Raw genomic sequence first — 20,515 nt, forward strand, 5'->3', positions numbered from 1 at the left:
AAAAAAAAAAAAAACAAACAACAAAAAAAACGTTGTTTATTTAGCCACGATTTATTACCACTGCAATAATTCCATCAACTACATTCTGTTGGCTAGGGGACATCCCCAACCAGTGCTCTTTAGAGTGATTTTGTCTGAATTAGGTTATTTTTGTTATTCAGAGATGGACACTTCCAGGTACAATCCAAAGAACACAAAGGAAGCCAATATTAAGCGGTAGGAACTCGGAACTTACGTTGTCCTCATGGTTAGTGTGCAAGATGCTCCTTTCATCCTCTACTGGAACGTTGCTGAAAATGATTTCTTCTGGAATTTGCATTCCCTGAAAAGGGCCTCTGTGATAAGCAGTCAAGCATAAATGCGCTCCTTATTCACAGCTGGATTCTTCACATCACAAGATGGTCTCGGCCAGCGTTGGACTAACTATCTTGTGAAACTTGTTTTGTGACACGGAGAGCTTGCTGGTTCTTACAGCCGAAGTTGGTACACCAAGACACCAAACCAGAGGTAGAAAGCGTGGATACCCTGAAAAGGGGCTTTTGTGATCATCAGACTAGCATCAACACAGTCCTTAATCAGAGCTGGACTGTTGACATCATAAGATGGCATTGGACTAACGATGATGGATAGCTTGCTTGCGGCGTGGGTGTCCGAGCGCGACAGCCCTCAGATACAGAAGGACAAGTTGAGGAAAAAGCAAGGGCTCATCTTGGTTTGGAACCTTTCTGGAGAGAACCTCTTGAGAGCCAAGCAGCCAGATCATCATGAAACTCGGTTGAGGTGACGAGCAAAAATTTCCTCGATTACATAAGGAAGAGTTAACTGCAAGGTAAGGGCTCATCAGGGATTTCAACCCGAGACATCTCTCACCCAACATTAGAATCATACCCCTAGACCAACGAGTGAAATAGCCTATCTGGTTGTTTTACCTCAACGTACTGTTATTTTTGTTCATTTAAACACGCACAGGTTAGCACTGGTTTATTACAAAGCTGTGATGACGTAGAGAGTTCACAAGTTCTTGTCACCTAAGTTGGCCCTCCACGATGCTAACCAATAGTGAGACCAAACCGGAAAGGGGTTGTCCCTGACGCTGGACTTCCCTGAAAGGTGTCAGAGCAAAAGGGAAGCAGGGTATGGAAGAACAAGTCCACAGAAACACATGCACCTATTTGCAAATGTAACCTGCCCAAACTGCCCACCGGTGCTGCACTATGGACCATGGACCACTGGTGTTCCACTGTACCCTACAAATGTATGTCCTTACAGTTCTGCAGGTTCATGCTAATAGTTTGAGATGGTTGCACAAGACATTACTGTGAAAGATGTGAACGATGACGGAAAGCTTGCTCGTGGTGACTAGTATGACCAAAATGAAACTCTGTTACAGAAGGGCAAGTTGCGAAACAAGCAAGCTCTCACCTTGTTAGAACTCGTGAGAACCAAGCAGTCAAGCAAGAACCAAGCAGACAGCTCTTGGCGTTCGAGTAACTACATCGCAGTTGAATTGAAGAGCAGTAAGAGCTCATTCAGGATTTCAACCGGCGACATCTCACACACAAAGTCAGAATCAAATCCCTCGCCCGACCAGCTAAACGGCCAATCTGGCTGTTTCAACCTTAGTCCATGACACAAACCGTTTCAATGTAGTGGAATAGGTGCCTGCTGCACATATTTTTGTTTTTTTCAGAGATCAATATGATATCGTTGAGCACTGGTTTTATTTCAAAGCTGTGATGACGAAGAGAGTTTGCAAGTTCTCATCACCGAAGTTGGTCCTCCAAGGCGCTAACCAGTAGGGAGACTAAACCTGAAAGGGGAGTCCTTGCAAATGGGCTTCCCTGAATAGTGTTTTGCGCAAAACGGTCCTCAGATTCAGAAGGGCATGTTCAGACAAAAGCAAGGGCTCGTATGGGATTTGAACCTGGCTAGAGAGAACCTCTTGACATTCACTGTGTCATGAAGCTCGGCTGCGGTGACGAGCAAAAAATTTCCTTGATTACAGAACGACGAGTTAACAGCAAGGAAAGGGCTCATTAGGGATTTCAACCCGGGACCACTCTCACCCAAAATTAGAATTAGACCCCTAGACCATCAAGCAAAGTCCTCATCAGGCTGGTTTACCTCAAGGTACTTTTGTTTCGGTTCATTTCCACTTGCACAACCGTCATAACATAGACAAGACTAGACATCCTAGAAAGTTCTACTTTCCTTTCCGATATGGCTCCAAGCTTAGGTCACCACACTAGCCATTTCAATTTAGTGGTATCGGTGCCCGCTACAGTTATTTTTTGCTTTTGTCTTTAGAGATCAAAGTAACATGGCTGAGCACTGGTTTTATTACACAGCTAGGGTTGCGTGGTGAAACGGGGGTTCCCTAAATATGGGCTTCCCTGAAAGGTGTACTGAGCAAAACTGGGCTCGGCTGCAGAAGGACAAGCTTATTTGAACCTTCTTGGATCACTCACGAGCAAAGCAAGAAGCGAATACAGACCGTCCAGCTTGGAAAGCTTGGGCTCGTCCGAGAGTTGAACCCGGGACCTCTCGCACCCAAAGCGAGAATCATACCCCTAGACCAACGAGCCATACGAAGCCCACGAGGCACTATACCTTGCTAATATAGGTCCCTATCGTTCGGCGGGTTCACGCTCAACTTTTGAGGTAGTTGCACAAGATATTACTCTCTTAGAATTTTCAAGTCACCTATGCTTTTTTCAGGAATTATGTAGGGCTTTGCTGCTTTCGCTCTATTCAAACAGGGCTATAACTAATTGTTTTGGGAGATGGGAGATATCCCGAAGCAGGGTTTTTGATTCCCCAGAAAGTCGCAACAAGCTATCCCCTATCATAAGCAGCAAAAAAAAAAAAAAAAAACAACAAAAAAAACGTTATTTATTTAGCCACGATTTATTACCACTGCAATAATTCCATCAACTACATTCTGTTGGCTAGGGGACATCCCCAACCAGTGCTCTTTAGAGTGATTTTGTCTGAATTAGGTTATTTTTGTTATTCAGAGATGGACACTTCCAGGTACAATCCAAAGAACACAAAGGAAGCCAATATTAAGCGGTAGGAACTCGGAACTTACGTTGTCCTCATGGTTAGTGTGCAAGATGCTCCTTTCATCCTCTACTGGAACGTTGCTGAAAATGATTTCTTCTGGAATTTGCATTCCCTGAAAAGGGCCTCTGTGATAAGCAGTCAAGCATAAATGCGCTCCTTATTCACAGCTGGATTCTTCACATCACAAGATGGTCTCGGCCAGCGTTGGACTAACTATCTTGTGAAACTTGTTTTGTGACACGGAGAGCTTGCTGGTTCTTACAGCCGAAGTTGGTACACCAAGACACCAAACCAGAGGTAGAAAGCGTGGATACCCTGAAAAGGGGCTTTTGTGATCATCAGACTAGCATCAACACAGTCCTTAATCAGAGCTGGACTGTTGACATCATAAGATGGCATTGGACTAACGATGATGGATAGCTTGCTTGCGGCGTGGGTGTCCGAGCGCGACAGCCCTCAGATACAGAAGGACAAGTTGAGGAAAAAGCAAGGGCTCATCTTGGTTTGGAACCTTTCTGGAGAGAACCTCTTGAGAGCCAAGCAGCCAGATCATCATGAAACTCGGTTGAGGTGACGAGCAAAAATTTCCTCGATTACATAAGGAAGAGTTAACTGCAAGGTAAGGGCTCATCAGGGATTTCAACCCGAGACATCTCTCACCCAACATTAGAATCATACCCCTAGACCAACGAGTGAAATAGCCTATCTGGTTGTTTTACCTCAACGTACTGTTATTTTTGTTCATTTAAACACGCACAGGTTAGCACTGGTTTTATTACAAAGCTGTGATGACGTAGAGAGTTCACAAGTTCTTGTCACCTAAGTTGGCCCTCCACGATGCTAACCAATAGTGAGACCAAACCGGAAAGGGGTTGTCCCTGACGCTGGACTTCCCTGAAAGGTGTCAGAGCAAAAGGGAAGCAGGGTATGGAAGAACAAGTCCACAGAAACACATGCACCTATTTGCAAATTTAACCTGCCCAAACTGCCCACCGGTGCTGCACTATGGACCATGGACCACTGGTGTTCCACTGTACCCTACAAATGTATGTCCTTACAGTTCTGCAGGTTCATGCTAATAGTTTGAGATGGTTGCACAAGACATTACTGTGAAAGATGTGAATGATGACGGAAAGCTTGCTCGTGGTGACTAGTATGACCAAAATGAAACTCTGTTACAGAAGGGCAAGTTGCGAAACAAGCAAGCTCTCACCTTGTTAGAACTCGTGAGAACCAAGCAGTCAAGCAAGAACCAAGCAGACAGCTCTTGGCGTTCGAGTAACTACATCGCAGTTGAATTGAAGAGCAGTAAGAGCTCATTCAGGATTTCAACCGGCGACATCTCACACACAAAGTCAGAATCAAATCCCTCGCCCGACCAGCTAAACGGCCAATCTGGCTGTTTCAACCTTAGTCCATGACACAAACCGTTTCAATGTAGTGGAATAGGTGCCTGCTACACATATTTTTGTTTTTTTCAGAGATCAATATGATATCGTTGAGCACTGGTTTTATTTCAAAGCTGTGATGACGAAGAGAGTTTGCAAGTTTGCAAGTTGGCTAGGGGACATCCCCAACCAGTGCTCTTTAGAGTGATTTGTCTGAATTAGGTTATTTTTGTTATTCAGAGATGGACACTTCCAGGTACAATCCAAAGAACACAAAGGAAGCCAATATTAAGCGGTAGGAACTCGGAACTTACGTTGTCCTCATGGTTAGTGTGCAAGATGCTCCTTTCATCCTCTACTGGAACGTTGCTGAAAATGATTTCTTCTGGAATTTGCATTCCCTGAAAAGGGCCTCTGTGATAAGCAGTCAAGCATAAATGCGCTCCTTATTCACAGCTGGATTCTTCACATCACAAGATGGTCTCGGCCAGCGTTGGACTAACTATTTTGTGAAACTTGTTTTGTGACACGGAGAGCTTGCTGGTTCTTACAGCCGAAGTTGGTACACCAAGACACCAAACCAGAGGTAGAAAGCGTGGATACCCTGAAAAGGGGCTTTTGTGATCATCAGACTAGCATCAACACAGTCCCTTAATCAGAGCTGGACTGTTGACATCATAAGATGGCATTGGACTAACGATGATGGATAGCTTGCTTGCGGCGTGGGTGTCCGAGCGCGACAGCCCTCAGATACAGAAGGACAAGTTGAGGAAAAAGCAAGGGCTCATCTTGGTTTGGAACCTTTCTGGAGAGAACCTCTTGAGAGCCAAGCAGCCAGATCATCATGAAGCTCGGTTGAGGTGACGAGCAAAAATTTCCTCGAATACATAAGGAAGAGTTAACTGCAAGGTAAGGGCTCATCAGGGATTTCAACCCGAGACATCTCTCACCCAACATTAGAATCATACCCCTAGACCAACGAGTGAAATAGCCTATCTGGTTGTTTTACCTCAACGTACTGTTATTTTTGTTCATTTAAACACGCACAGGTTAGCACTGGTTTTATTACAAAGCTGTGATGACGTAGAGAGTTCACAAGTTCTCGTCACCTAAGTTGGCCCTCCACGATGCTAACCAATAGTGAGACCAAACCGGAAAGGGGTTTTCCCTGACGCTGGACTTCCCTGAAAGGTGTCAGAGCAAAAAGGAAGCAGGTTATGGAAGAACAAGTCCACAGAAACACATGCACCTATTTGCAAATGGAACCTCTCATGAACTAAACAGCCAGGCAACCCTGAGGTAGACTATTCGACATAACGCTTGGGCTCATCCGGGATTTGAACCCGGGACCTCTCGCACCCTAAGCGAGAATCATACCACTAGACCAACGAGCCAAACTGCCCACCGGTGCTGCGCCATGGACCACTGGTGTTCCACTGTACCCTACAAATGTATGTCCTTACAGTTCTGCAGGTTCATGCTAATAGTTTGAGATGGTTGCACAAGACATTACTGTGAAAGATGTGAACGATGACGGATAGCTTGCTCGTGGTGACTAGTATGACCAAAATGAAACTCTGTTACAGAAGGGCAAGTTGCGAAACAAGCAAGCTCTCACCTTGCTAGAACTCGTGAGAACCAAGCAGTCAAGCAAGAACCAAGCAGACAGCTCTTGGCGTTCGAGTAACTACATCGCGGTTGAATTGAAGAGCTATAGTTCCCTCGATTACAGAGGGACAAGTTAAAACGAAGGTAAGAGCTCATTCAGGAATTCAACCGGCGACATCGCACACACAAAGTCAGAATCAAATCCCTCGCCCGACCAGCTAAACGGCCAATCTGGCTGTTTCAACCTTAGTCCATGACACAAACCGTTTCAATGTAGTGGAATAGGTGCCTGCTACACATATTTTTGTTTTTTCAGAGATCAATATGATATCGTTGAGCACTGGTTTTATTTCAAAGCTGTGATGACGAAGAGAGTTTGCAAGTTCTCATCACCGAAGTTGGTCCTCCAAGGCGCTAACCAGTAGGGAGACTAAACCTGAAAGGGGAGTCCTTGCAAATGGGCTTCCCTGAATAGTGTTTTGCGCAAAACGGTCCTCAGATTCAGAAGGGCATGTTCAGACAAAAGCAAGGGCTCGTATGGGATTTGAACCTGGCTAGAGAGAACCTCTTGACATTCACTGTGTCATGAAGCTCGGTTGCGGTGACGAGCAAAAAATTTCCTTGATTACAGAACGACGAGTTAACAGCAAGGAAAGGGCTCATTAGGGATTTCAACCCGGGACCACTCTCACCCAAAATTAGAATTAGACCCCTAGACCATCAAGCCAAAGTCCTCATCAGGCTGGTTTACCTCAAGGTACTTTTGTTTCGGTTCATTTCCACTTGCACAACCGTCATAACATAGACAAGACTAGACATCCTAGAAAGTTCTACTTTCCTTTCCGATATGGCTCCAAGCTTAGGTCACCACACTAGCCATTTCAATTTAGTGGTATCGGTGCCCGCTACAGTTATTTTTTGCTTTTGTCTTTAGAGATCAAAGTAACATGGCTGAGCACTGGTTTTATTACACAGCTAGGGTTGCGTGGTGAAACGGGCGTTCCCTAAATATGGGCTTCCCTGAAAGGTGTACTGAGCAAAACTGGGCTCGGCTGCAGAAGGACAAGCTTATTTGAACCTTCTTGGATCACTCACGAACAAAGCAAGAAGCGAATACAGACCGTCCAGCTTGGAAAGCTTGGGCTCGTCCGTGAGTAAAATAAAACCCGGGACCTCTCACACCCAAAGCGAGAATCATACCCCTAGACCAACGAGCCATACGAAGCCCACGAGGCACTGTACCTTGCTAATATAGGTCCCTATCGTTCGGCGGGTTCACGCTCAACTTTTGAAGTAGTTGCACAAGATATTACTCTCTTAGAATTTTCAAGTCACCTATGCTTTTTTCAGGAAATATGTAGGGCTTTGCTGCTTTCGCTCTATTCAAACAGGGCTATAACTAATTGTTTTGGGAGATGGGAGATATCCCGAAGCAGGGTTTTTGATTCCCCAGAAAGTCGCAACAAGCTATCCCCTATCATAACCAGCAAAAAAAAAAAAAAACAAACAACAAAAAAACGTTGTTTATTTAGCCACGATTTATTACCACTGCAATAATTCCATCAACTACATTCTGTTGGCTAGGGGACATCCCCAACCAGTGCTCTTTAGAGTGATTTTGTCTGAATTAGGTTATTTTTGTTATTCAGAGATGGACACTTCCAGGTACAATCCAAAGAACACAAAGGAAGCCAATATTAAGCGGTAGGAACTCGGAACTTACGTTGTCCTCATGGTTAGTGTGCAAGATGCTCCTTTCATCCTCTACTGGAACGTTGCTGAAAATGGCGAGATATAATAAGCGAGAATCATACCACTAGACCAACGAGCCAAACTGCCCACCGGTGCTGCGCCATGGACCACTGGTGTTCCACTGTACCCTACAAATGTATGTCCTTACAGTTCTGCAGGTTCATGCTAATAGTTTGAGATGGTTGCACAAGACATTACTGTGAAAGATGTGAACGATGACGGATAGCTTGCTCGTGGTGACTAGTATGACCAAAATGAAACTCTGTTACAGAAGGGCAAGTTGCGAAACAAGCAAGCTCTCACCTTGCTAGAACTCGTGAGAACCAAGCAGTCAAGCAAGAACAAAGCAGACAGCTCTTGGCGTTCGAGTAACTACATCGCGGTTGAATTGAAGAGCTATAGTTCCCTCGATTACAGAGGGACAAGTTAAAACGAAGGTAAGAGCTCATTCAGGAATTCAACCGGCGACATCTCACACACAAAGTCAGAATCAAATCCCTCGCCCGACCAGCTAAACGGCCAATCTGGCTGTTTCAACCTTAGTCCATGACACAAACCGTTTCAATGTAGTGGAATAGGTGCCTGCTACACATATTTTTGTTTTTTTCAGAGATCAATATGATATCGTTGAGCACTGGTTTTATTTCAAAGCTGTGATGACGAAGAGAGTTTGCAAGTTCTCATCACCGAAGTTGGTCCTCCAAGGCGCTAACCAGTAGGGAGACTAAACCTGAAAGGGGAGTCCTTGCAAATGGGCTTCCCTGAATAGTGTTTTGCGCAAAACGGTCCTCAGATTCAGAAGGGCATGTTCAGACAAAAGCAAGGGCTCGTATGGGATTTGAACCTGGCTAGAGAGAACCTCTTGACATTCACTGTGTCATGAAGCTCGGTTGCGGTGACGAGCAAAAAATTTCCTTGATTACAGAACGACGAGTTAACAGCAAGGAAAGGGCTCATTAGGGATTTCAACCCGGGACCACTCTCACCCAAAATTAGAATTAGACCCCTAGACCATCAAGCCAAAGTCCTCATCAGGCCGGTTTACCGCAAGGTACTTTTGTTTCGGTTCATTTCCACTTGCACAACCGTCATAACATAGACAAGTCTAGACATCCTAGAAAGTTCTACTTTCCTTTCCGATATGGCTCCAAGCTTAGGTCACCACACTAGCCATTTCAATTTAGTGGTATCGGTGCCCGCTACAGTTATTTTTTGCTTTTGTCTTTAGAGATCAAAGTAACATGGCTGAGCACTGGTTTTATTACACAGCTAGGGTTGCGTGGTGAAACGGGCGTTCCCTAAATATGGGCTTCCCTGAAAGGTGTACTGAGCAAAACTGGGCTCGCTGCAGAAGGACAAGCTTATTTGAACCTTCTTGGATCACTCACGAACAAAGCAAGAAGCGAATACAGACCGTCCAGCTTGGAAAGCTTGGGCTCGTCCGGGGAGTAAAATAAAACCCGGGACCTCTCGCACCCAAAGCGAGAATCATACCCCTAGACCAACGAGCCATACGAAGCCCACGAGGCACTCTACCTTGCTAATATAGGTCCCTATCGTTCGGCGGGTTCACGCTCAAACTTTTGAGGTAGTTGCACAAGATATTACTCTCTTAGAATTTTCAAGTCACCTATGCTTTTTTCAGGAATTATGTAGGGCTTTGCTGCTTTCGCTCTATTCAAACAGGGCTATAACTAATTGTTTTGGGAGATGGGAGATATCCGAAGCAGGGTTTTTGATTCCCCAGAAAGTCGCCACAAGCTATCCCCTATCATAACCAGCAAAAAAAAACAAACAAACAACAAAAAAACGTTGTTTATTTAGCCACGATTTATTACCACTGCAATAATTCCATCAACTACATTCTGTTGGCTAGGGGACATCCCCAACCAGTGCTCTTTAGAGTGATTTTGTCTGAATTAGGTTATTTTTGTTATTCAGAGATGGACACTTCCAGGTACAATCCAAAGAAACACAAAGGAAGCCAATATTAAGCGGTAGGAACTCGGAACTTACGTTGTCCTCATGGTTAGTGTGCAAGATGCTCCTTTCATCCTCTACTGGAACGTTGCTGAAAATGGCGAGATATAATAAGCGAGAAATCATACCACTAGACCAACGAGCCAAACTGCCCACCGGTGCTGCGCCATGGACCACTGGTGTTCCACTGTACCCTACAAATGTATGTCCTTACAGTTCTGCAGGTTCATGCTAATAGTTTGAGATGGTTGCACAAGACATTACTGTGAAAGATGTGAACGATGACGGATAGCTTGCTCGTGGTGACTAGTATGACCAAAATGAAACTCTGTTACAGAAGGGCAAGTTGCGAAACAAGCAAGCTCTCACCTTGCTAGAACTCGTGAGAACCAAGCAGTCAAGCAAGAACAAAGCAGACAGCTCTTGGCGTTCGAGTAACTACATCGCGGTTGAATTGAAGAGCTATAGTTCCCTCGATTACAGAGGGACAAGTTAAAACGAAGGTAAGAGCTCATTCAGGAATTCACCGGCGACATCGCACACACAAAGTCAGAATCAAATCCCTCGCCCGACCAGCTAAACGGCCAATCTGGCTGTTTCAACCTTAGTCCATGACACAAACCGTTTCAATGTAGTGGAATAGGTGCCTGCTACACATATTTTTGTTTTTTTCAGAGATCAATATGATATCGTTGAGCACTGGTTTTATTTCAAAGCTGTGATGACGAAGAGAGTTTGCAAGTTCTCATCACCGAAGTTGGTCCTCCAAGGCGCTAACCAGTAGGGAGACTAAACCTGAAAGGGGAGTCCTTGCAAATGGGCTTCCCTGAATAGTGTTTTGCGCAAAACGGTCCTCAGATTCAGAAGGGCATGTTCAGACAAAAGCAAGGGCTCGTATGGGATTTGAACCTGGCTAGAGAGAACCTCTTGACATTCACTGTGTCATGAAGCTCGGTTGCGGTGACGAGCAAAAAATTTCCTTGATTACAGAACGACGAGTTAACAGCAAGGAAAGGGCTCATTAGGGATTTCAACCCGGGACCACTCTCACCCAAAATTAGAATTAGACCCCTAGACCATCAAGCCAAAGTCCTCATCAGGCTGGTTTACCTCAAGGTACTTTTGTTTCGGTTCATTTCCACTTGCACAACCGTCATAACATAGACAAGACTAGACATCCTAGAAAGTTCTACTTTCCTTTCCGATATGGCACCAAGCTTAGGTCACCACACTAGCCATTTCAATTTAGTGGTATCGGTGCCCGCTACAGTTATTTTTTGCTTTTGTCTTTAGAGATCAAAGTAACATGGCTGAGCACTGGTTTTATTACACAGCTAGGGTTGCGTGGTGAAACGGGCGTTCCCTAAATATGGGCTTCCCTGAAAGGTGTACTGAGGCAAAAACTGGGCTCGGCTGCAGAAGGACAAGCTTATTTGAACCTTCTTGGATCACTCACGAACAAAGCAAGAAGCGAATACAGACCGTCCAGCTTGGAAAGCTTGGGCTCGTCCGGGAGTAAAATAAAACCCGGGACCTCTCGCACCCAAAGCGAGAATCATACCCCTAGACCAACGAGCCATACGAAGCCCACGAGGCACTATACCTTGCTAATATAGGTCCCTATCGTTCGGCGGGTTCGCGCTCAACTTTTGAGGTAGTTGCACAAGATATTACTCTCTTAGAATTTTCAAGTCACCTATGCTTTTTTCAGGAATTATGTAGGGCTTTGCTGCTTTCGCTCTATTCAAACAGGGCTATAACTAATTGTTTTGGGAGATGGGAGATATCCCGAAGCAGGGTTTTTGATTCCCCAGAAAGTCGCCACAAGCTATCCCTATCATGACCAGCAAAAAAAAAAAAACAAACAACAAAAAAACGTTGTTTATTTAGCCACGATTTATTACCACTGCAATAATTCCATCAACTACATTCTGTTGGCTAGGGGACATCCCAACCAGTGCTCTTTAGAGTGATTTTGTCTGAATTAGGTTATTTTTGTTATTCAGAGATGGACACTTCCAGGTACAATCCAAAGAACACAAAGGAAGCCAATATTAAGCGGTAGGAACTCGGAACTTACGTTGTCCTCATGGTTAGTGTGCAAGATGCTCCTTTCATCCTCTACTGGAACGTTGCTGAAAATAATTTCTTCTGGAATTTGCATTCCCTGAAAAGGGCCTCTGTGATAAGCAGTCAAGCATAAATGCGCTCCTTATTCACAGCTGGATTCTTCACATCACAAGATGGTCTCGGCCAGCGTTGGACTAACTATCTTGTGAAACTTGTTTTGTGACACGGAGAGCTTGCTGGTTCTTACAGCCGAAGTTGGTACACCAAGACACCAAACCAAAGGTAGAAAGCGTGGATACCCTGAAAAGGGGCTTTTGTGATCATCAGACTAGCAGCAACACAGTCCTTAATCAGAGCTGGACTGTTGACATCATAAGATGGCATTGGACTAACGATGATGGATAGCTTGCTTGCGGCGTGGGTGTCCGAGCGCGACAGCCCTCAGATACAGAAGGACAAGTTGAGGAAAAAAGCAAGGGCTCATCTTGGTTTGGAACCTTTCTGGAGAGAACCTCTTGAGAGCCAAGCAGCCAGATCATCATGAAGCTCGGTTGAGGTGACGAGCAAAAATTTCCTCGATTACATAAGGAAGAGTTAACTGCAAGGTAAGGGCTCATCAGGGATTTCAACCCGAGACATCTCTCACCCAACATTAGAATCATACCCCTAGACCAACGAGTGAAATAGCCTATCTGGTTGTTTTACCTCAACGTACTGTTATTTTTGTTCAATTTAAAACACGCACAGTTAGCACTGGTTTTATTACAAAGCTGTGATGACGTAGAGAGTTCACAAGTTTCTCGTCACCTAAGTTGGCCCTCCACGATGCTAACCAATAGTGAGACCAAACGGAAAGGGGTTTTCCCTGACGCTGGACTTCCCTGAAAGGTGTCAGAGCAAAAAGGGAAGCAGGGTATGGAAGAACAAGTCCACAGAAACACATGCACCTATTTGCAAATGGGACCTCTCATGAACTAAACAGCCAGGCAACCCTGAGGTAGACTATTCGACATAACGCTTGGGCTCATCCGGGATTTGAACCCGGGACCTCTCGCACCCGAAGCGAGAATCATACCACTAGACCAACGAGCCAACTGCCCACCGTGCTGCCATGGACCACTGGTGTTCCACTGTACCCTACAAATGTATGTCCTTACAGTTCTGCAGGTTCATGCTAATAGTTTGAGATGGTTGCACAAGACATTACTGTGAAAGATGTGAACGATGACGGATAGCTTGCTCGTGGTGACTAGTATGACCAAAATGAAACTCTGTTACAGAAGGGCAAGTTGCGAAACAAGCAAGCTCTCACCTTGCTAGAACTCGTGAGAACCAAGCAGTCAAGCAAGAACCAGCAGACAGCTCTTGGCGTTCGAGTAACTACATCGCGGTTGAATTGAAGAGCATAGTATTAGAGGGACATTAAAACAGGTATCATTCAGACAACCGGCGACATCGCACACACAAAGTCAGAATCAAATCCCTCGCCCGACCAGCTAAACGGCCAATCTGGCTGTTTCAACCTTAGTCCATGACACAAACGTTTCAATGTAGTGGAATAGGTGCCTGCTACACATATTTTTGTTTTTTTCAGAGATCAATATGATATCGTTGAGCACTGGTTTTATTTCAAAGCTGTGATGACGAAGAGAGTTTGCAAGTTCTCATCACCGAAGTTGGTCCTCCAAGGCGCTAACCAGTAGGGAGACTAAACCTGAAAGGGGAGTCCTTGCAAATGGGCTTCCCTGAATAGTGTTTTGCGCAAAACGGTCCTCAGATTCAGAAGGGCATGTTCAGACAAAAGCAAGGGCTCGTATGGGATTTGAACCTGGCTAGAGAGAACCTCTTGACATTCACTGTGTCATGAAGCTCGGTTTGCGGTGACGAGCAAAAAATTTCCTTGATTACAGAACGACGAGTTAACAGCAAGGAAAGGGCTCATTAGGGATTTCAACCCGGGACCACTCTCACCCAAAATTAGAATTAGACCCCTAGACCATCAAGCCAAAGTCCTCATCAGGCTGGTTTACCTCAAGGTACTTTTGTTTCGGTTCATTTCCACTTGCACAACCGTCATAACATAGACAAGACTAGACATCCTAGAAAGTTCTACTTTCCTTTCCGATATGGCTCCAAGCTTAGGTCACCACACTAGCCATTTCAATTTAGTGGTATCGGTGCCCGCTACAGTTATTTTTTGCTTTTGTCTTTAGAGATCAAAGTAACATGGCTGAGCACTGGTTTTATTACACAGCTAGGGTTGCGTGGTGAAACGGGCGTTCCCTAAATATGGGCTTCCCTGAAAGGTGTACTGAGCAAAACTGGGCTCGGCTGCAGAAGGACAAGCTTATTTGAACCTTCTTGGATCACTCACGAACAAAGCAAGAAGCGAATACAGACCGTCCAGCTTGGAAAGCTTGGGCTCGTCCGGGAGTTAAACCCGGGACCTCTCGCACCCAAAGCGAGAATCATACCCCTAGACCAACGAGCCATACGAAGCCACAGGCACTATACCTTGCTAATATAGGTCCCTATCGTTCGGCGGGTTCACGCTCAACTTTTGAGGTAGTTGCACAAGATATTACTCTCTTAGAATTTTCAAGTCACCTATGCTTTTTTCAGGATTATGTAGGGCTTTGCTGCTTTCGCTCTATTCAAACAGGGCTATAACTAATTGTTTTGGGAGATGGGAGATATCCCGAAGCAGGGTTTTTGATTCCCCAGAAAGTCGCAACAAGCTATCCCCTATCATAACCAGCAAAAAAAAAAAACAAACAACAAAAAAACGTTGTTTATTTAGCCACGATTTATTACCACTGCAATAATTCCATCAACTACATTCTGTTGGCTAGGGGACATCCCCAACCAGTGCTCTTTAGAGTGATTTTGTCTGAATTAGGTTATTTTTGTTATTCAGAGATGGACACTTCCAGGTACAATCCAAAGAACACAAAGGAAGCCAATATTAAGCGGTAGGAACTCGGAACTTACGTTGTCCTCATGGTTAGTGTGCAAGATGCTCCTTTCATCCTCTACTGGAACGTTGCTGAAAATGATTTCTTCTGGAATTTGCATTCCCTGAAAAGGGCCTCTGTGATAAGCAGTCAAGCATAAATGCGCTCCTTATTCACAGCTGGATTCTTCACATCACAAGATGGTCTCGGCCAGCGTTGGACTAACTATCTTGTGAAACTTGTTTTGTGACACGGAGAGCTTGCTGGTTCTTACAGCCGAAGTTGGTACACCAAGACACCAAACCAAAGGTAGAAAGCGTGGATACCCTGAAAAGGGGCTTTTGTGATCATCAGACTAGCAGCAACACAGTCCTTAATCAGAGCTGGACTGTTGACATCATAAGATGGCATTGGACTAACGATGATGGATAGCTTGCTTGCGGCGTGGGTGTCCGAGCGCGACAGCCCTCAGATACAGAAGGACAAGTTGAGGAAAAAGCAAGGGCTCATCTTGGTTTGGAACCTTTCTGGAGAGAACCTCTTGAGAGCCAAGCAGCCAGATCATCATGAAGCTCGGTTGAGGTGACGAGCAAAAATTTCCTCGATTACATAAGGAAGAGTTAACTGCAAGGTAAGGGCTCATCAGGGATTTCAACCCGAGACATCTCTCACCCAACATTAGAATCATACCCCTAGACCAACGAGTGAAATAGCCTATCTGGTTGTTTTACCTCAACGTACTGTTATTTTTGTTCATTTAAACACGCACAGGTTAGCACTGGTTTTATTACAAAGCTGTGATGACGTAGAGAGTTCACAAGTTCTCGTCACCTAAGTTGGCCCCTCCACGATGCTAACCAATAGTGAGACCAAACCGGAAAGGGGTTGTCCCTGACGCTGGACTTCCCTGAAAGGTGTCAGAGCAAAAGGGAAGCAGGGTATGGAAGAACAAGTCCACAGAAACACATGCACCTATTTGCAAATGGAACCTGCCCAACTGCCCACCGGTGCTGCACCATGGACCATGGACCACTGGTGTTCCACTGTACCCTACAAATGTATGTCCTTACAGTTCTGCAGGTTCATGCTAATAGTTTGAGATGGTTGCACAAGACATTACTGTGAAAGATGTGAACGATGACGGAAAGCTTGCTCGTGGTGACTAGTATGACCAAAATGAAACTCTGTTACAGAAGGGCAAGTTGCGAAACAAGCAAGCTCTCACCTTGTTAGAACTCGTGAGAACCAAGCAGTCAAGCAAGAACCAAGCAGACAGCTCTTGGCGTTCGAGTAACTACATCGCGGTTGAATTGAAGAGCAGTAAGAGCTCATTCAGGATTTCAACCGGCGACATCTCACACACAAAGTCAGAATCAAATCCCTCGCCCGACCAGCTAAACGGCCAATCTGGCTGTTTCAACCTTAGTCCATGACACAAACCGTTTCAATGTAGTGGAATAGGTGCCTGCTACACATATTTTTGTTTTTTTCAGAGATCAATATGATATCGTTGAGCACTGGTTTTATTTCAAAGCTGTGATGACGAAGAGAGTTTGCAAGTTCTCATCACCGAAGTTGGTCCTCCAAGGCGCTAACCAGTAGGGAGACTAAACCTGAAAGGGGAGTCCTTGCAAATGGGCTTCCCTGAATAGTGTTTTGCGCAAAACGGTCCTCAGATTCAGAAGGGCATGTTCAGACAAAAGCAAGGGCTCGTATGGGATTTGAACCTGGCTAGAGAGAACCTCTTGACATTCACTGTGTCATGAAGCTCGGTTGCGGTGACGAGCAAAAATTTTCCTTGATTACAGAACGACGAGTTAACAGCAAGGAAAGGGCTCATTAGGGATTTCAACCCGGGACCACTCTCACCCAAAATTAGAATTAGACCCCTAGACCATCAAGCCAAGTCCTCATCAGGCTGGTTTACCTCAAGGTACTTTTGTTTCGGTTCATTTCCACTTGCACAACCGTCATAACATAGACAAGACTAGACATCCTAGAAAGTTCTACTTTCCTTTCCGATATGGCTCCAAGCTTAGGTCACCACACTAGCCATTTCAATTTAGTGGTATCGGTGCCCGCTACAGTTATTTTTTGCTTTTGTCTTTAGAGATCAAAGTAACATGGCTGAGCACTGGTTTATTACACAGCTAGGGTTGCGTGGTGAAACGGGCGTTCCCTAAATATGGGCTTCCCTGAAAGGTGTACTGAGCAAAACTGGGCTCGGCTGCAGAAGGACAAGCTTATTTGAACCTTCTTGGATCACTCACGAACAAAGCAAGAAGCGAATACAGACCGTCCAGCTTGGAAAGCTTGGGCTCGTCCGGGAGTAAAATAAACCCGGGACCTCTCGCACCCAAAGCGAGAATCATACCCCTAGACCAACGAGCCATACGAAGCCCACGAGGCACTATACCTTGCTAATATAGGTCCCTATCGTTCGGCGGTTCACGCTCAACTTTTGAGGTAGTTGCACAAGATATTACTCTCTTAGAATTTTCAAGTCACCTATGCTTTTTTCAGGAATTATGTAGGGCTTTGCTGCTTTCGCTCTATTCAAACAGGGCTATAACTAATTGTTTTGGGAGATGGAGATATCCCGAAGCAGGGTTTTTGATTCCCCAGAAAGTCGCAACAAGCTATCCCCTATCATAACCAGCAAAAAAAAAAAAAAACAACAAAAAAAACGTTGTTTATTTAGCCACGATTTATTACCACTGCAATAATTCCATCAACTACATTCTGTTGGCTAGGGACATCCCCAACCAGTGCTCTTTAGAGTGATTTTGTCTGAATTAGGTTATTTTTGTTATTCAGAGATGGACACTTCCAGGTACAATCCAAAGAACACAAAGGAAGCCAATATTAAGCGGTAGGAACTCGGAACTTACGTTGTCCTCGTGGTTAGTGTGCAAGATGCTCCTTTCATCCTCTACTGAACGTTGCTGAAAATGATTTCTTCTGGAATTTGCATTCCCTGAAAAGGGCCTCTGTGATAAGCAGTCAAGCATAAATGCGCTCCTTATTCACAGCTGGATTCTTCACATCACAAGATGGTCTCGCCAGCGTTGGACTAACTATCTTGTGAAACTTGTTTTGTGACACGGAGAGCTTGCTGGTTCTTACAGCCGAAGTTGGTACACCAAGACACCAAACCAAAGGTAGAAAGCGTGGATACCCTGAAAGGGGCTTTTGTGATCATCAGACTAGCATCAACACAGTCCTTAATCAGAGCTGGACTGTTGACATCATAAGATGGCATTGGACTAACGATGATGGATAGCTTGCTTGCGGCGTGGGTGTCCGAGCGCGACAGCCCTCAGATACAGAAGGACAAGTTGAGAAAAAAGCAAGGGCTCATCTTGTTTGGAACCTTTCTGGAGAGAACCTCTTGAGAGCCAAGCAGCCAGATCATCATGAAGCTCGGTTGAGGTGACGAGCAAAAATTTCCTCGATTACATAAGGAAGAGTTTAACTGCAAGGTAAGGGCTCATCAGGGATTTCAACCCGAGACATCTCTCACCCAACATTAGAATCATACCCCTAGACCAACGAGTGAAATAGCCTATCTGGTTGTTTTACCTCAACGTACTGTTTTTTTGTTATTTTTGCTTTTGTCTTTTAGAGATCAAAGTAACATGGCTGAGCACTGTTTTATTACACAGCTATGGTTGCGTGGTGAAACGGGCGTTCCCTAAGTATGGGCTTCCCTGAAAGGTGTACTGAGCAAAACTGGCTCGTCTGCAGAAGGACAGCTTATTTAACCTTCTTGGATCACTCACGAACAAAGCAAGAAGCGAATCAGACCGTCCAGCTTTTGGAAAGCTTGGGCTCGTCCGGGAGTAAAATGAACCCGGGACCTCTCGCACCCAAAGCGAGAATCATACCCCTAGACCAACGAGCCATACGAAGCCCACGAGGCACTATACGCTTGCTAATATAGGTCCCTATCGTTCGGCGGGTTCACGCTCAACTTTTGAGGGTAGTTGCACAGATATTACTCTCTTAGAATTTCAAGTCACCTATGCTTTTTTCAGAATTATGTAGGGCTTTTGCTGCTTTCGCTCTATTCAACAGGCTATAACTAATTGTTTTGGGAGATGGGAGATATCCCGAAGCAGGTTTTTTGATTCCCCAGAAAGTCGCAACAAGCTATCCCCTATCATAACCAGCAAAAAAAAAAAAAAAAAAAAAAAAAAAAAACGTTGTTTATTTAGCCACGATTTATTACCACTGCAATAATCCATCAACTACATTCTGTTGGCTAGGGCACATCCCCACCAGTGCTCTTTAGAGTGATTTTGTCTGAATTAGGTTATTTTTGTTATTCAGAGATGGACACTTCCAGGTACAATCCAAGAACACAAAGGAAGCCAATATTAAGCGGTAGGAACTCGAACTTACGTTGTCCTCATGGTTAGTGTGCAAGAATGCTCCTTTCATCCTCTACTGGAACGTTGCTGAAAATGATTTCTTCTGGAATTTGCATTCCCTGAAAAGGGCCTCTGTGATAAGCAGTCAAGCATAAAGCGCTCCTTATTCACAGCTGGATTCTTCACATCACAAGATGGTCTCGGCCAGCGTTGGACTAACTATCTTGTGAAACTTGTTTTGTGACACGGAGAGCTTGCTGGTTTCTTACAGCCGAAGTTGGTACACCAAGACACCAAACAAAGGTAGAAAGCGTGGATACCCTGAAAGGGGCTTTTGTGATCATCAACTAGCAGCAACACAGTCCTTAATCAGAGCTGGACTGTTGACATCATAAGATGGCATTGGACTAACGATGATGGATAGCTTGCTTGCGGCGTGGGTGTCCGAGCGCGACAGCCCTCAGATACAGAAGGACAAGTTGAGGAAAAAGCAAGGGCTCATCTTGGTTTGGAACCTTTCTGGAGAGAACCTCTGAGAGCCAAGCAGCCAGATCATCATGAAGCTCGGTTGAGGTGACGAGCAAAAATTTCCTCGATTACATAAGGAAGAGTTAACTGCAAGGTAAGGGCTCATCAGGGATTTCAACCGAGACATCTCTCACCCAACATTAGAATCATACCCCTAGACCAACGAGTGAAATAGCCTATCTGGTTGTTTTACCTCAACGTACTGTTATTTTTGTTCATTTAAACACGCACAGGTTAGCACTGGTTTTATTACAAAGCTTGTGATGACGTAGAGAGTTCACAAGTTCTCGTCACCTAAGTTGGCCCTCCACGATGCTAACCAATAGTGAGACCAAACCGAAAGGGGTTGTCCCTGACGCTGGACTTCCCTGAAAGGTGTCAGAGCAAAAGGGAGCAGGGTATGGAAGAACAAGTCCACAGAAACACATGCACCTATTTGCAAATGGAACCTCTCATGAACTAAACAGCCAAGCAACCCTGAGGTAGACTATTCCCCATAACGCTTGGGCTCATCCGGGATTTGACCCGGGATCGCACCCTAAGCGAGAATCATCCACTAGACCACGAGCCAAACTGCCCACCAGTACTGCGCCATGGACCACTGTGTTCCACTGTACCCTACAAAGTATGTCCTTACAGTTCTGCAGGTTCATGCTAATAGTTTGAGATGCCACAAGACATTACTGTGAAAGATGTGAACGATGACGGATAGCTTGCTCGTGGTGACTAGTATGACCAAAATGAAACTCTGTTACAGAAGGGCAAGTTGCGAAACAAGCAAGCTCTCACCTTGCTA

At 45.0% G+C, this 20,515-nt stretch overlaps 4 non-coding genes across 4 annotated transcripts; all 4 read right to left on the minus strand.

The window, feature by feature from the left end:
• Positions 1-2,513: 2,513 nt before the first annotated feature.
• Positions 2,514-2,585, minus strand: trnap-ugg (transfer RNA proline (anticodon UGG)). The gene has a single exon. It is a non-coding gene; the product is annotated as a tRNA-Pro (tRNA).
• Positions 2,586-5,776: 3,191 nt separating this feature from the next.
• On the minus strand, positions 5,777-5,848 carry trnap-agg (transfer RNA proline (anticodon AGG)). Its single transcript has one exon. It is a non-coding gene; the product is annotated as a tRNA-Pro (tRNA).
• A 7,036-nt stretch (positions 5,849-12,884) lies between these two features.
• trnap-cgg (transfer RNA proline (anticodon CGG)) lies at positions 12,885-12,956 on the minus strand. Its single transcript has one exon. It is a non-coding gene; the product is annotated as a tRNA-Pro (tRNA).
• A 1,327-nt stretch (positions 12,957-14,283) lies between these two features.
• Positions 14,284-14,355, minus strand: trnap-ugg (transfer RNA proline (anticodon UGG)). The gene has a single exon. It is a non-coding gene; the product is annotated as a tRNA-Pro (tRNA).
• Positions 14,356-20,515: the final 6,160 nt, after the last annotated feature.

This window comes from Ictalurus punctatus, unplaced genomic scaffold, assembly GCF_001660625.3.
Source record: "Ictalurus punctatus breed USDA103 unplaced genomic scaffold, Coco_2.0 tig00064063, whole genome shotgun sequence".
NCBI lineage: Eukaryota > Metazoa > Chordata > Actinopteri > Siluriformes > Ictaluridae > Ictalurus > Ictalurus punctatus.